Source organism: Pogoniulus pusillus, chromosome 20 (assembly GCF_015220805.1).
Source record: "Pogoniulus pusillus isolate bPogPus1 chromosome 20, bPogPus1.pri, whole genome shotgun sequence".
NCBI classification, from domain to species: domain Eukaryota; kingdom Metazoa; phylum Chordata; class Aves; order Piciformes; family Lybiidae; genus Pogoniulus; species Pogoniulus pusillus.
The window spans coordinates 16,185,537-16,201,888 of record NC_087283.1 but is presented as its reverse complement, the minus strand read 5'-3'; the positions used below and the strand labels follow the sequence as shown (position 1 = coordinate 16,201,888).

The following is a 16,352-nucleotide window of genomic DNA, read 5'->3' as shown; positions in this document are numbered from 1 at the left end:
TTCAAAACAGTGCTCTTACAAGTTCACTTTTCCCCTTCCCTTTGTCTGCTGTTGCCCTTTCTATCCACTGAACTGCACCACTGTCAATTTTTGTTAGTCAGCCTGATGGAAGTTGTCAGCTTTGCTGGTCAAGGACCTTGCTTTCCTGTTTGTCTTTAAACAGCTGTGCAAACCAGCATGGCTCTGCAACCACCATTGCCACAAATGCACTGCTGTAAGCCCATGTGCTTGCAAGACTTAGACAAATAAACTGCATTTTTTGTGGAGTAAATTTACATTGCTATAAAGCCTTTTATTCAAACATTCTAGTGCATTTTGTGTAGGAATATAGTAAAGTTCTTCTGTATCTCTAGTTATTTTGAGATAAAGACATGTATCGTGTATGCAAATAAGTTTCTTTTAACACTTTTTCATATGACAGATAAAGACTTTCTAACAAATAATACTCAGTTTGAATTGCATTATCATTGTTTCAATAAGGCTGTGCAAGAACTAATTAGGAGAAATGTAATTTGCAAAGGATCTATTTTGCAGACCAAATGTAGACCTGTGAAGCAAACGCAGAACTGCTTCCTCTGGGTGACATTAAAGCGTCTTTGAAAACAATTGGGAAGGTTCTGATGATTTTAGGGGGCAAAGATTTGCATCCTTGTATCCAGTGGAAGACATAGAGAGATGCTTATGCACAACTTGGACCTAATTGTAACTTGGGCCTGCTGACTACTGGTAACCCTTCAACTACTTGTCTTGAGCTTTTCTTTGGGTCTTTTTCAATAAGGTAGCTAGCTGAGCATGATATTACTGTAGTAAACTACTGAAGCTAGAGTGACACCAGTTGGGTTTGCACTACAAAACGCTGCAAGTCAGTGCACAACAAGTCTGTATGCTTTATGCATTTCTCTCTTAGCTCCCACAAATGTTCCTAGCTGTCTGTGTTGGGCAACTAACTGGAACGAACACATATTAGGAAAATATGGGGAAACCATGAAACATAGAGTAGAAAGCAGATCTTTGTGATAGGCTATAAAATACTTTTGTAAAAGCAATGTATGATTAATATTGTGTCTCAAATGTCACCCTCCAGGGCCAAATTCTGAAAGGAATGAGACATTTTACCCTCGGTGTGCCTTGTTGTACCTCACACAGCTGAAGTATGAAAACCATACAATAGTTATGAGTGAGAAATGTTAAGGATTGAATTTCTTTTGGTGCTTCAAATACGATAAGACTTGCTTGTTTTTTCCTTAAATGCTTTTACAAGATTGTAGGATAGTTCAGATTGGAAAGATACATGCCTTAGAGTACTTCTCTTGAATTCTGATTAGGGTTTCCTTTCACCATGGACAATTAAATCTGACGTGAAGGGATACAAAAAGATGTTTGTTAAGGATTTAGAAAGCTCAGTACTGACCTAGATGCTGGAATTTTAGATAAGTTCATATACATAGGGACTGTAAACCTCTCCTAAGGACTCAAACTCACAAAAAGCACCCCCAAAAAAAAAGTTATCATGATGAGCACAAACTACAGAAATCTGCAGCCCTTCTGATTTTTCTGAAGAAAGTGTCTAATCTGAAGTAGGAGTTTGATATTAATTCAAACCAGTTTGCTACTTTTCCATGTGCATTTATAGTTGTATGACCCTGTTAACCCAGTAAACTCTCTCTATAAATTTAGATTAGCATATCAATGCAAATTAGCCTACTGGTTTATATTTCTGCAAGACCTGACCTAAATTGTGGCATCTCTCCTCCAAAAATGAGTTTACCATTTTGGTGGCAGCACGTTCAGGTTGCACAAGAACGGCATGTTTATTTCCTGAAATCGTACGCGATTTATTTTTGCCACCTTGAATCATAGAATCATATGGCAGTTTTGAGGTTAAATGCATCTCATTTTTGTAACTTCCTAGATCTTGGGTTTTTTTCCTGAAATACCTTTGAAGTTAAATGCAAATTAGGGCAAAATAAATTACAACTTGTGGAGTGACCAGTGTCTGATTATATGTAATGTAATTAACTCCATCCTTCACACAATATTTATCTTAATAGCTATCCAATGCACTTTAGAGTAGTTGTAATGATTGGTGATCCTTGCCTTGGAGGGAGTGGTTAGCTTTGTTCGTAAGATGTACTTTTAATTTACTTTCTGGGCCACCAGAACTGGACATATTTAAAACCTGTTGTAGAAAATAAAGAATTATTTCATGTTAATTATAGTCAGATACAACAGCCATTGCTCAAAATAGTGTTTTGTGATTGTGCTCTCCAGAATGTTTTTTTACCTTCACTACTTATTCTTGCCAAAACTGAGTTGGTTTTATTATCAGATTTTCAATATTTAGGATCACAAAATAGATTGATAAGATATGTTTCTCTGTGCCTATTCTTTAGCTTACAGACATGAGACAGGATTTCCAATTAACAACGTTCTATTAGTAGAAACTGTTTATAGAATCAACTGGGTTAGAAAAGACCTCCAAGATCATTCCAAACCTAAGCTTTTTCATTCTTTCACCATAACTTCTATGACAGAAATTAACGTTTTTGTGACCTGTAATTAACTCTGTCTCCTCATGCTATAAGATTTGGCAGCTATAGATGGAGTTAACTGTATATTGAGGTCTAGTTATCTGTAGCTGTTTGGCTTTAGGCTTTTTTATACCTGTCTGTATTTGCTAATGACACTGTAGAGTTCAGGGATGCAGACAGTAAAGAGCACAAATAAAAGCTGTGGCTGGTGTCTGCAGCCCTCTTCCACTTCGTTCTTGCAGTGACATCAGTTTCCTCAAATTCTTCCTGTGCTTGGAAATCTCTGGGGTTGGTGTTAAAGTCTTTGATGGTGCTAGTAATTCCAGTCTGCACCATTAAGCTGCACTTTCTAACCATCCCTTGATAATTGTTGCAAGGACTTAGACAAGTAAGACTATCCAAAGGCATCACTAAGGTCAAACTGTGATAGAAAATGCTCTGATTTTATCCTGGAGATTGATGCTTGTATCACCTTATTTTCGATTCAGCAGCTGGGGTTATAAAATGTACTTGCAATCACTGATAACGTGTTAGATCAGACTACAAGTAGAGTAACACAGTATTTTATACACTGTGTGTAGTTTTACCTAATGCAACAATAAATCAGTGAAGGCAGGGGTCTTTTGTAAATTTTAATGAAAATTCAACTGCTGGAAATATAAGTATTGAGGCTGAAGAGCTAGAAATACAAATTTGCTTCAGTTCTTAAAAAAAAGTAAGCATTTTAAATGACAGACTTTATGGGAAGGGAGTAAAGGAACAAGCAGTATAGGAAAGAAAGTACATTCAATGTATTCTAATTATTTTGGCATTGGCTGTAGGCAAACTGAAGGATGCAGATGCTAAAATAGACTGTTAGCTGCTAAAATTCCCCTTTACTGAGGACAGTCTCAAAATTACCTCTATGTAAGAATGAGACAGAAGTCGAGAGAATGGGCTCATTGTATCACTTTTTGGAAAAAAAGTGATAAAAGTTAAAATTATTTGCCAGCTGATCAAGAAACCACATTTTTTATTCAAATCTAGAAGTTTTAATGGGGACTTTTGTTTGCCACAGATTATTGTACCTACTGAAAAATATGCTTTTATTTTCTTGCACAGAACTGTTGCAAAATAGCTGTTATATATTGTAAGCTTCATTTCTACTTATTGAGTGGGTAGCACAAGAGGGACACAGGGTTATAGAAATAAAGAATATTAAAGACTATACCAATGGATTGCTAAACTTTATCAGCTCTTTTCTTGTAGATTTTAAAGCACTGTATCTTTAATGCTAGCATTATTCTTTCCAAAACCACTGCCAACTTACAAAACTAAGCCAAAGTCAGTACCAAATGACGGTGCTCATTAGAACACTGAAGATTTGAACAGCATTAAGCAAAATTTACACTTGTTTTTTGTCTAGAAGTCAAGCAGAAAGAGCTTATTCAGCCCTTCACTTTCCCACAGTGGATTTTTGTTTGGTTGCTTTCTTACAAATGATCTCATGTGCATATAAGATTTAAAAATATATTTTTTTTTTTTTTACAACATAACCTAAGACATGGTAGTTATTTCTTGTAGTTTGGGGGCTTTTTTTCTGCTGTGTTTCAAATGTATTTCTCACCTTTCATCCACTATGAAGTACATTGTTTGCTTAATAGAGTTGGTTGAATTTCAACTTTGATACTTTCATGACTGATTTGGACCAGAACTAGGAAGATCAAAATTAATATCTATAAAACAGATGCACCAGATAAAATGTGAAACATCTTTATAAAGACTGGATGAGGCACTTGGTGCCATGATCTAGTTGACTGGATAGGGCTGGGGGATAGATTGGGCTGGATGATCCTGGAGGTCTCTTCCAACCTGGTTGATTCTATGATACAGCTTTAAAAATTATAGTCCTTTCCCTGCAGCTAATGTTTCCACACAGAAATTATGAATTGTGCATACTCTGTTGTTTCTTGTAGCCTACTCACAAACTTAACATTATTGACAGAAGCAAATGGGAAAGTATTTTAAACCTGATTCCTTTATCTCATTTATATGATTCTCCCTGTATACTTTCATTGGTTTTTAGGGTTTGTTGCCAAACTGTATTCATGCCAAAGAGTTCAAACCTCACACACACCACTCTCATCCACACAGCATCACTGCTTTTCACAGTCTTACAAGGTACAAGTGGTGAGCAGCATCTTTGAGGAAACAGATTTTATTCAGTTGCTTCTACTGGCTCTATAACTGCGTGTGCACACAATACTTTTGTTTCAAAGTACTACACATTATAACTAGCTAAAATGTATTTGCTAGTATTTTTATCTCTTATGGAAATTGCATAACATGAACTAATTTCTGATCTCAACTTGGAGAATCCTCAAGTGACTGGCAATTTTACTGTCTCATTATCAGTCCTCACCTTGTAAACTTTTATTAAAACAACAGCAAATCAGTGGCCAAGAGATTTATATTTAGGCAATAAATAGGAGCCTTGAGGAAGCCTGTAGTAATTTCAAAAACTGCTATATCCAGAGTGATATAGCAGTTCCTCCATCCAGGGGAGGAATTCTTTATATCCTTCAGACAGACTGTTGCCTTTCACAGATTCCTTAGAAAACTTAGCATCACTTGTGAGAAAGTCTGTTCCCCCATGTATTGTGATATACTTCTGCATAGCAAACTTAGTACTGACAGAACAAGCTTTCCTTGTCTGTTGCTGCTTGGTCAAGGAGCAGCAGCAGGTGGCATTAAATAGGTCACAGTATTCTCACACTCATCATCATCCTTTTGTCTTTACACATGATAAAAAATTCTTTTCCAAATAGAGAATCCAGAAGAGAAATTCAACAATTTTTCATTAATGTAGCAGATTTTCTACATGACAAAAGTAGGGCTCAAATTCTTCCAATTCTTTCACACTAAGAAATAAGACTAGAAATAATGTGGTTAAGGAACAGCAAAAACAAGTGTGGCAGAGGAACATCTTCAGTACGATTTATTTTTGTATCCACAGAAATCCCTTGGAGCACCAGAGAGTTTGTGTTATGATAAGGTCCTTATTGCATACCAGATGTTCATTCACTCTGTAGCAAGTTCAAAAACCTGAGCTAGCTTTGTGGCATTTTTTGCACACTTCACCTCCACGAAACAAAATAAGTGATTATCCCCTCAAATACATTATCAGTGTGTGTTGATAGTGAGTAGAGAGCAATGTTGCATATTTACACTATAGCGAGAATGGAATGAGAATTAGCATCTTGCAAACTTCTTTCTGAACTTACTTCTAAGAATTAATGGGCATTGCAGAAGCAGTTCAAAACAGAGCTCCAAATTACTTAAGTTTATTTTGGAAATACACCACACATATAAAACAGGAATAATGCATTTTTACCTGGACATGGGTAAAATTTAAGAACAGAAATCTTTTTACAAGCAAATGATTGTACATCAGTCTATAGGCTGTCTTAGCATTGATTATGAGTATTTAAGAAATTCATTCATCTTTCTTTCATCAACAGTCAGAAATCTCCATTTGCATATCTAATAATTTATGGCATGTCCTGACCCTGAGCAGTAATTGAACCAATAGATCTTCAGCCTGGATTTACTCCAGTCTGGCTGCCACAGTAATGTAACTCTGCAGGAGTTTCAGATTACTCCAAATGCCATCTCCTCTTCTGAGAGGTTGACAGTCACAGGCAAAATCTAACCTCCAAAATGTCAAGGAAAAACTCTGTTGTCTAATTTAGACTACATAACTTTCCTTTTTTAATACTTCAAATAAAAACAGGAGGGTACCATGATTACTCCCAACCTTATCCTTCTATGTCTGTCCTTAATGTAAGACTCTGTAGAGATAAATTAATTTGCCTAAGACAATTCCTAAGGGTTCCTGTAAGAGCCTAAATCTAAGAGTGAAAGGGGGAAATCTATACAGCAGAAAACATAATTTGTAATGGAAAAAATAATATTAAAAACAACCAAAGAAAAAACCCACAAACTGTTAGATTAGAGAAGGATGTCATAATCAGAGACAGACTGACAAGAACTGAGCTGAGAGATTTGGGCGAGGAACACGGGGTGCTTTTCTGACTTGAGCAAACCATGGCACAGGGCAAAACCACCCAGCCAAGTGCCTGTGCTGCTCCTTCTCAAAATGTGGTTTAGAGGCCAATTTCAAAGCAGCATTATATGCTTCAGTAAAGTGTTCTCAATAGCTTTGAACAAGAAAAATACCAGAAAACACACAGCTCTGCACTGTTGCAGTCCCTTTGCTGAATACTAACTATAGAGAAAATGCAGCCATGGAAGTTGTGGTTTTACAGCAGGTATTGTGTGGGAAACTCTCTCTCTTATTCAGTCAATTCTGGCTGCAGGTGAAGAAGCAGGCACAGGCACTGGCCACACAGTTGCTGCTTCTAAATTATATTCCAGATATTATGAAAACATCCTGGGTTTGAAATTTTATGAAAGCTCTCATCAGTTGGCTATTTTGTTCTCCTGGAAAGGAGCTCAATTGAATAAGCTCTGGCAGACACACAGAGCTATGCTGTTGCCACTGACACAAATCCCAAAACAACACATACAGACTGTGAGAAAATGCAACTGTCTCACCAGCGTGGAGGGGGGAAAGTGCAGCAAAGGTAAAAACAAGGAAAATCTGGCCCAGTCCCCAATTAATGGCAGAAACAGTATTTATCTGTTGATGATTAAGTGCTGCTATTGTTTCTTGGTGGCGAAGTTCAATGATGATAGACATCTTGGAAAACAGGTAGATAGACAGAAAGATAGATATCCTCAGCTTCTTCAACCATCCATAATGTCCTATGTGTTGCCATCACTGCTTTAGCCTGACCAATTGCCTCAGTAACGTGTTCCATCTTGTCCAATCAATACTAGCACTTCAGTAACTCTTTGCAGAGCTGCAGCTGTCTGCTAGCACAGGAAGAACCTCATCTTGCCTTATAGCACAGAATAGTCATACGAAGAAGAAAAGCTGTTATCTATATAAACACTTTCATTGTTTTCCTTGACTTGTTTTTGGCTCTGATAACCTTTTTTGTATGTGCTATGCAAATACGTTAGAGCAAAAAGGAAAAAAAACACTACATAGCAGAAATGAACATTGAAGAATTTAACATGAAAGCTGGGTTTGGTGCCCAGCAATTGATGAGTGTGTGCCTCAGTTCTGTATTTCAAATGAGCTAAACTATACCATTAAATCACCTGTTGTAAGACTGAGGATGTTCATGTGACTAGCAGACCTATACAAAAACAAGATCCAGAGGCAGAATTGATGCTATTCCATTTCAAGCTTAAGAGCTGAGATACTGAAGGCTGATGCAGTACAGTAGTGCAGGATCAAAATGAGGTGAAGACAGGCTTGTATGCAGTGTGTGAACAAGAGCACTGAAAGAAAAATGTCCCTAGCTTTACTACTCAAAATCTCTCGTTAACTGGCAAAGGGAGGACAGAGTAGAAGAAAACATTCATCCCAGTCGGATGCTGCTGAAAGAGCAAGTGTTCCTAGTGAGTGTCCAGTGAAACAGCAAATGCCAGTAACAGAGAGTGTGCCACCTCCTTTGGCACCTTGAGGACACACAGAACGGTGGGGAATTTCCTGTGTTATCAGTGTGATTGCTTAATGTCCTCCTTACCACGATGCACAGTGCAATAGGGAATAAATCTTGTTTTGTTAAAGTAAAATGCAACTCAGCAGAAATTACCTGCAAAAATGGAAAGAGAATAAAAATATCCTTTCCCTATAAACCTTTGATTTCCCACATTTCTGCTTCCTCTGTCAACACTGACTGTTTTCCTCCCTGACATGTTCCTTTAACCATGAATCTTTTTCACATCAGAGATAGAAGGCACAGGTGCAGAGTCAACTACATGAGGCTAAATATTTGTTCACTTGCTTAAGATGCAGCAAATTCTGGAGTGCTCTCCGCTTACACAAGAGAATTTTATCACAGAGGCATGCTCCAGAGCAGTACTGGGGAGGGATCAAACTCTGGAAATCAGTGTGATTTCTGTTACTGTAAAAATTACCAGCAGTGTAATGTGGTGTGGGTTGGTGGTTTGTTTTCTTTTTTTTTTTTTTGGTTGGTTGGTTTTTTGTTTTGTTGTTGTTGTTTAGGTTGGTTTGCGCTTGTTTGTTTTCTCTTTTTCTTTACTTTTAATCGGTATTTTAAGTTGCTGCTAAGAAAACCTTTCTTTTAAATAAAAATGGGTTTCCTAGACCAGGACAGCAGTCACATGACAGGGTCAAATTCCTTTATGTTCTTCAGGACAAATGCTTCAGACTGAGCTGGAGGAGGCAAGAATGCTGAGACTTTATCTGGCCATGAATGACTCTCACCTGTGCTCTCTAGGGGGAGCATATTGCAGAGTCTTCACCCCAGCTCAGGTTTTATCATGGTGAAGACAGCACAACACAACATAGAGGGCTACTGCAAGAGGTGGTAAAAGAAAATCTGCCTTTAGAAAGAACATGAAATATAAGGAAGCTCACATAATAGATTTGGTTCAGATTAAAAATTAATTTTCTGGATTTTTTTTTTTTTCAGGATGAAGTAACTAATTGAAACTGGGTGTATTTGTTGAGCAGCTGTTCTCCAGAGCTGAGGTGACAGTGGAATACATTTATGGAAAAGAAAACAACAGAAGCACAAGAACACCATGACAGCAGCAGAAACCAACTCACTGGAGATGGCAAGAAAACAGTACACTAGCAGTTATGTTTAATATATAGTCATTCCCAATAACAGCTGTCCCAGCATGAGGAGAAGCTGGAGAATACCCATGAGTGCTCTCGTGTGGTTAGCTCAACAGAGGCCTCTGCTGAGCAAATAGTAACTGCCTGAGACAAGTTCAAAACCAGGAAAAGCATCTCACCTTGGCACACCTTTATAAGGGTCATACAGTACTCCTCTTACAAACAGTATTGTGAGGAAAGAAACTTCCAAAGGAACAGATAAGTGTAAATAGAACTGTCTTATTTCTAAGAGGGAAAAAAAAAACCACATCCAAAAGCTGTGTGTTATGAAATAAGAATTTTCACAAATGGTTTGCAATTAGAAACCACTTTATATATCTTGCAATAATTTTGTTTATTAAAGGTTCAAAAGTCATTTGAGCAATTGCTTCAGAGAGACTGATTTGCCATAAGATTCAAAGTATACCTTTGGATCATTTCAAACTGATTTCTGTCCTTGCTTAATTGTATTTGTCACACTGCAGCTGAATCAAATCATTGATTTGTCAGAAGTGCTTTATTCTTCACTCTAGATCTGTGCAGATCTAAGCTATAAACCAGGAAAGCAGTAAAAAGTTGCATTTGTAAATATTTTAGAGAAGACTACTGTTCTGTGGTGCTTTATGCTGTTTTCTCTGGTGCTATTGAGTGCTTTGTAGAAGCTCACTTGGGAAATGTATTCTTTGATTTTGGTAATCAATTGATCAACATTTGAAGCTCTGCTCAGACAGTTATTGTGAAGAGCAGTACTTTCAAATAGCCATTTGATTGTGTTTGTGGTGCTTGCTTTATTCGACTCTGCTCCAGGCAAATTAAAATGTACTGCTATATAATGAGTATGGGAAGGTTGGGATTTGCACTTTAGGGATAAAACATTTTGACAGTTCTATTCTACATTTGCATTTAAAAATTGTAACGCTTTTAATTAGAGCCTGTGTTTATCATGGGATCTCTTGTAGGCATTATTACTGTGAGACTGTTACCTTTCAGTATTTGTTTGGGACTGCTTGTCTGTGGGGAAGCAGAAAAGTCTGCTGATTCCACATACATTTTGTTTTCTGGTTCATGGTATTATCCCATTTTCTTCAGTTTCTCATGGGGTTCCACCTGCACCACTACCACTGAGCCAGTCATGTTTGTTTCTGAGATTTTTTTAACATGCAGAGCTAGAGAAGTACATATGCATAGTCCCCTCTTGCCTCTTTAGTGTATTTTAACACTGGTGTCCAAATTCTCAGCTTTTGGCACTAAGTAGAATCCCCACAGAAACAAGGGCAGACATTGTCTGGAGAGAGACAAGAGATGCAGCTAAGACATCCGTAATCCTTTTAGCCACTGAACAGATGATGCTTAAAGTCAACATACAGACAGTGGTCAGCATTCTGACTTCATAAAAATGATCACTGACACAGGTTCGTACCTGAATAAGTTATTGCTAAAATTGTCTATTATTATTTGCTCACCTTTTGTTTTCTTCTTTGCTTTTCTGTAATAATAATAATCAGGAAGGATTCAATTAACACAATGCAGCATCTGCAACATTGCTCTGGCCAACAGAGCAGTCATTGTGATAACAAAGCAAGTGGACACTGTCTCAGGAGCCTTGCAGGTAAGGCAGACCAAGCAATAAAAATAAAATAAAATCAATAACAAACGAACAAACCTACCAAAACAAAACACTAAAAAGCTGGATAAGATATTACAAACTTTTTCAAGAGCAGAGGGAAGCATGAAAACATTGCAGATGTTACCGGGAAAATTAATTTGAGCTGAGGTAAAATCTTCTCCCTGATAGTTTAGCCAGTTCATAGAGACTGTAATTACTATTAGATTTACCTCAGGAAGGCCATGGATGTAGTTGGTACCAGAAATTCTGTGTGGTGAATTCTCTTAGAACTCCTTTCTGCATTAAGGACCCACTATTCTAGCTCTAAAGCCTAGGACACTCAAACACCCTCACAGACCACTGTGAATTGCTTTTTCCTATACCGTCCTTCACTTGCAGGATTTGTTTCTTCTGACTCAGCAAGAAAAAGTAGAGCAGTGAAGTACTCCAGGAATTCAAATATATGGTATGCACAAAGTCATGCTTTCTGACTGGGAAGGGGCCACAGGTAATTCCTCCCTATGCACCCAAGTTTGGAACTTGAATTGAAAAATATCAAAATCTGAATTATGCAGAGGCTATACAGCACTATGGGTAAGTGCCTTGGCCTTTCATGTCTTATTATGTTGTTAATTAGTTAATGTTTGTAAAGCACTTTGAAGATGAAAAGCTCTATATGAGTTCTAAGTGTTATTATCTCTAGAGACCTGAGTTCAATTCAAAGGTGCTTAATTACATATGCCATAAATTAGACTTAATGAGTTGTGGAATCATACACTTTATGTACTACATGCAGGTTTCTCAGATAGATCTAGGCCTTGTGGTCTGCAATTCTTTAAGTATTATGGGCTGTTGGGAAAATTACAAAAAAACAGAGTAGACAGTTTCTAAAAATAATTGGATTGCATTTCAATACTGTTTAGGACTTAGTGAAGCGAATGACCAGGAGCTTTGCTCAGCTATTTTTAGGGATTTTCCAGTAACCAGCTTCAAATTGCTGAAGGTAGTTTTTGGTTTAAAATTCTGCTATGGACATAATTTTTTTGCATAATTCTGTTCCTTATTTTGACTAACCAAAAGGCAGCTGAAAGGTATTAGTATGACTGCTGCTCTTCCAGCAATGCCCTGCAATCTCTTGGCGTTGGGTTATGTGCACAAGCATAAGAAAAGAAGTTCCCATCTCTAGACATACTACCACACAATTTACAATAGCCATTACAAGTGGGTAATGTGCAAAAAAAGGGAAGTAAGTTATGGGAAATGTGGTTTCATTGGCTTTGCAGGGCTGAGAGTTTCCACGTTATGCAACTTATTTATTTTCTGGCCAGAAAGATATAAAATTTCAAGGCCAAGCACCAGGGCAGCTGTCCAGCAGAGAGTGCAAACAGCTTCTCCTGGTTGTTCTTCAACCAGCAGAGTTCAGAGACATGAAAAACCAGCAGCACCCTTCGCTGCCCAAGAGCGGCTCCCATGTATTCCTGTAGCAGAGTATCTCCAATTTACCTTGGGCCTTTCACCCACCTATAGAAAGAGACAGGATTTATCCTGTTTGTAAGTATATTAGAAGTTATTGTGTTCATTAGCACAACTTAAGTAGATTGGGAAAACTAATAGCAATTTACTGTAAGTGTCTCTAACAGCCTTACTGAAAAGTATTTGTCTTGAAGCGAAAGTCATTTGATTTTGTTAATGTTTCTTGAGAGCATATGCAGACTATGTTTCAGGGGAAAATGTATTTTTGAGTACTCCAGACAATTGAAACTGGTGTGCCTGCTGTCTGGAGAAAGCATCTGTAACCGCAGCCAAAAGAGGAACAAGGTTTCCGACATTCTTTCAAGACATGTGTTTGAAGCGTGGGTTCCCATCACTTTCAGAGTGACTTGGAGGCTGTTTTCTTTATATAGATTCAGATGATGTGGTCCTAGATCCATCCTGATAAAAGCCTTTGTGATTTCTCTCTCACACATTTTCTCCTATGTTATTTTATTGCTTATTCTGAATAGCAGGGAACTTTAAATGTGCAGTTTCAAGCTGCTTTTATCACTCATGTGTCTGTATTCCTAAGAAAAGGATCTAGTCTCACACCTTAACTACTGGAATGCCTGTAACTAAAAAACAAGATCTAGTTTTGCTGAATACTTTTCATATACTTTAATAAATAGGAACTACACATGAATGCTGCTTTGAGTTTTGGGCTGTGGTTAAACATTTTAGTAGTGCAGCAAACTTATCAACAAACCTTTCCTTCCCCACCTTCCCCTTTTTACAGTGAACAGATTTTTATCCAACTGGCTCGTGACTTGGGGATTTTTACAAGCAGGTTTGGGAACTTGTCAACTATTTTGAAATTTGAGTGTGAAAACAAAACAGAAAAAAGTCTTAAACAGTATTTTATACAGCATGTATCAACTGGGTAAAACTTTGATTTGCTGAAGTACATACAGAATTCTGTTCTCTGATCTAACTATCACTATTGAACTAGAAGTTACTGGTCTGGTTGCTTTTCTTTAATGCTTCAAGACACCATATGTACTGGCTTAACTCCACTGAGGTACAAAAGCAATCAAACTTCATTCCTCTTCATTCCAATCAAACTTCAGTCCTCTTCATTTATGAACTCCTATTGCCTTTTGTCAAAAGGCAGTGAAAGTATTCATATTGTTGTTATTTCATCTGGGCATTTTGAGTCTGTTTCTTCTCTGTTTCCAAGATGTTAAAGACTGACACACTCTAGCAGTGATATCTCTGTTGTTCAGATATCACTGAAGAAGCTGTCCAAGTAAGTGAGAAAGTTGTAAGCTCCAGCAGTTGCACTGAGCTGCTTGTTACAGACACACCAGGCAGGAGTACCAGCAGTACAATACTGTCAAAGCACTTTATCGCAACCAGGTCTCCAACTCTGACCAAGCGTAGTAATAGCTGATGAGTGCTCTTTGAGAAAACAGCTCACGGGTTACAAAAAGCATTAAATGTGTTTGGAGGAGCATCCTGGTGAGTCAATATTGAGTAAAGAACTCTGGTTTTTGGTGACACAGTTAGGAGTTTTGCAAAAACAGTTACCATCCTTTTGACTTGTGGCTACCCCAGGCATATTCCTGTTTTAAGGCCCTAATTTAGCAAAACACCAATCTGTTCCTCCCTGAAAGTCTTTGACCATGGAAGCTCATGAGATCTGGAAGTCTTCTGAAACATTATTGCCTCCAGTTTCCTCTACTTGTCTGAGAGCAAGAGGTTATTAAAGGTCAGGTGCAGGACAGAAAGTGTGGCAGTAAATTGTAGGGTAAATCCAGATTTTATATTGGTGAATGAAGAACATTCCTCCCTTCTGACAGATCGTGGTGCAGATATATGCAAATCATCATAAATTCCTGATATCTGAGGGTTGTTTCAGTAAACATATAGATTTTGCTTCAGCAAGCATGAAAAGTTTACTGGTGATCTGCTGCATGATTCTTCAGTCAAAATGTGGTATAGAAGCAAAGGTGGGGGGGAGGGAAGAATGGTTGGTTGGTTAATTGAAATGTTGATCTTAGATGGGGAAGAGAAGCACAAATGACAAAGTCACTAGCATAACCAGAGTGAAATGGTTCAATACATGTAAAGCTTTTTAAAATCATACTAATTAATTTCTATTGTTCAGCATTGCTGTAATACCTGTTACAGTGCTAGGAGGGAGAACTTAGTGTGGAAGTATTTAGGGTGAGATTCGTAGATACACAGTTCCAGAAGTACTGTTATGACACTAAGTATTTTAGCTTCTTGCATAGACCTACATATTTCTTCAGCAAGAAGCTCTGTCCTCTGTGATTGAACAAGGGTGTGCCTCATTTTAACTCTCAGTTCAGTAAAACATTTCTATTCTGAATGTTAATTAAGCTTAAATTTAGACATGTCCGTAAGCCCATTGTATTTTATGACTGAGATTAATAAGCCTGGAGTCAACAACAGGCTGAAGTGCTGCCCTGAAGCAGTGCTTGACGTGACAATGTGTAACAAAGTACATGTGCACACCAACACTTCTTTTTGTTTCCTCAGGAAATAGACAATGAAATTAATACATATGAATTTATCAGGAAATATGCTTTCTTACAACTAAGTCTTCACAGTTAAGCCTAAACTTAGTTTTGCACTAGATGTTGATTGAAATTCTGATTTCAGTAGGAGCACAATCCATGGCATATGCACACATGCATTTAGTCAGATTTATCAATTGAGATGGTCAAGTCACACTCTGTCTTAACAAATATTAAAAAGCTTTTAAGTTTAAAGATGAGCAACTCCATAAAGCTGGAGTTTGTCATTGAAACATCATCACACCAACTAATTGGTGCTGTTTGTTCATCCCATTAGAGTAATTATTTGTATTTTTTATTATTGTAACATATGTCCAGCACTTAGTGCATATTACTGAGAAATGATGGACTGCTCATCAGGAGAAACTGAGAAATTGAATTGAAAATGCCAGCTCAGGCAGACAGAGGGGAATATCTCAACATGCCCTTCACTCTTAAAAGAATTTGTTTTGGGTTTTTTTTTCTCTCACTTCCTCATACATGCAAACAGGGAAGCAAAAGAACACTACCTCCTAGTTTCACAACAAAAGAGTAAGAAGTCAGAAATACTATAACCATGAAAAGACAGCTTGAATATAGAAACATATTGGTGGATCCAGTCTTCAAGAGTTTCCCTAATGCTGAGAGTTACATCTAGCCTACAGAGACATGCTCCCATGAGTAGTGAGCTTTGGCTTAATGTCACTGAAAAAGGTAGAAGTAGCCCTTGGTCAGCAAGGAGAATAGATCAAATCCATAGATAATTCCAACCACTGCATGTACTGCTCTTCTGTAAAGGGAGGGGGGGAAGTAGAGAGAGAAGTCTATCACCATTGTTTTTTCAGAAACCGCAAATCCTGCAGGCTTCTTTTGTATTAAGAAGGAATAAAATTATGGGACTTCTGTCTAAATGTCAGGTTTACTTCTGTTTAAAATAGTCTTGTTCTGTCTCAGGCAACCAGTGACAGAACAAGAGGACACAGCCTCAAACTCTGCCAGGGCAGATTTAGGCTGGATATTAGGAAGAAAATCTTCACAGAGTGCTTGTCCATTGGAATGGGCTGCCCAAGGAGATGGTGAAGTCACCATCCCTGGAGGTGTTTAAAAGGAGACTGGATGAGGCACTTAGTGCCACGATTTAGAAGGCCTTGGGTGATGGGTTGGACTTGATCTCAAAGGTCTTTTCCAACCTGGTTAATTCTGTGATTCTGTAATGAGGAATCCAGTTTTAAAATTCTTCTTAAAAATAGACTACATGAGCAGCATGTTTTCTTTGGTTTTTTCCCTTTGTGAGTCATGATACTATCATTTAAGAGTCAGAATTAAAAAATATTAGAAGCCTGCAATTATTTAATCTCGATTCCTGAGAGGAACTTGAGGCCTTCTCAGAATTACCCAAGATTATAATAACCAAAAGTGCTCTC

The 16,352-nt window shown here is 37.7% G+C and overlaps 2 long non-coding RNA genes across 2 annotated transcripts in view; both read left to right on the top strand.

Annotated features, from left to right (window-relative positions):
• LOC135184522 (uncharacterized) overlaps positions 1–10,033 on the top strand; it is a 43,720-nt gene extending 33,687 nt beyond the window's left edge. Inside the window, exon 4 of the long non-coding RNA XR_010306080.1 lies at positions 9,083–10,033. This is a non-coding gene — a long non-coding RNA (uncharacterized LOC135184522). The remainder of the gene's footprint in view (positions 1–9,082) is intronic.
• A 1,610-nt stretch (positions 10,034–11,643) lies between these two features.
• Positions 11,644–16,352, top strand: part of LOC135184521 (uncharacterized) — a 16,946-nt gene continuing 12,237 nt past the window's right edge. The window contains exon 1 of the long non-coding RNA XR_010306079.1: positions 11,644–12,427. This is a non-coding gene — a long non-coding RNA (uncharacterized LOC135184521). The remainder of the gene's footprint in view (positions 12,428–16,352) is intronic.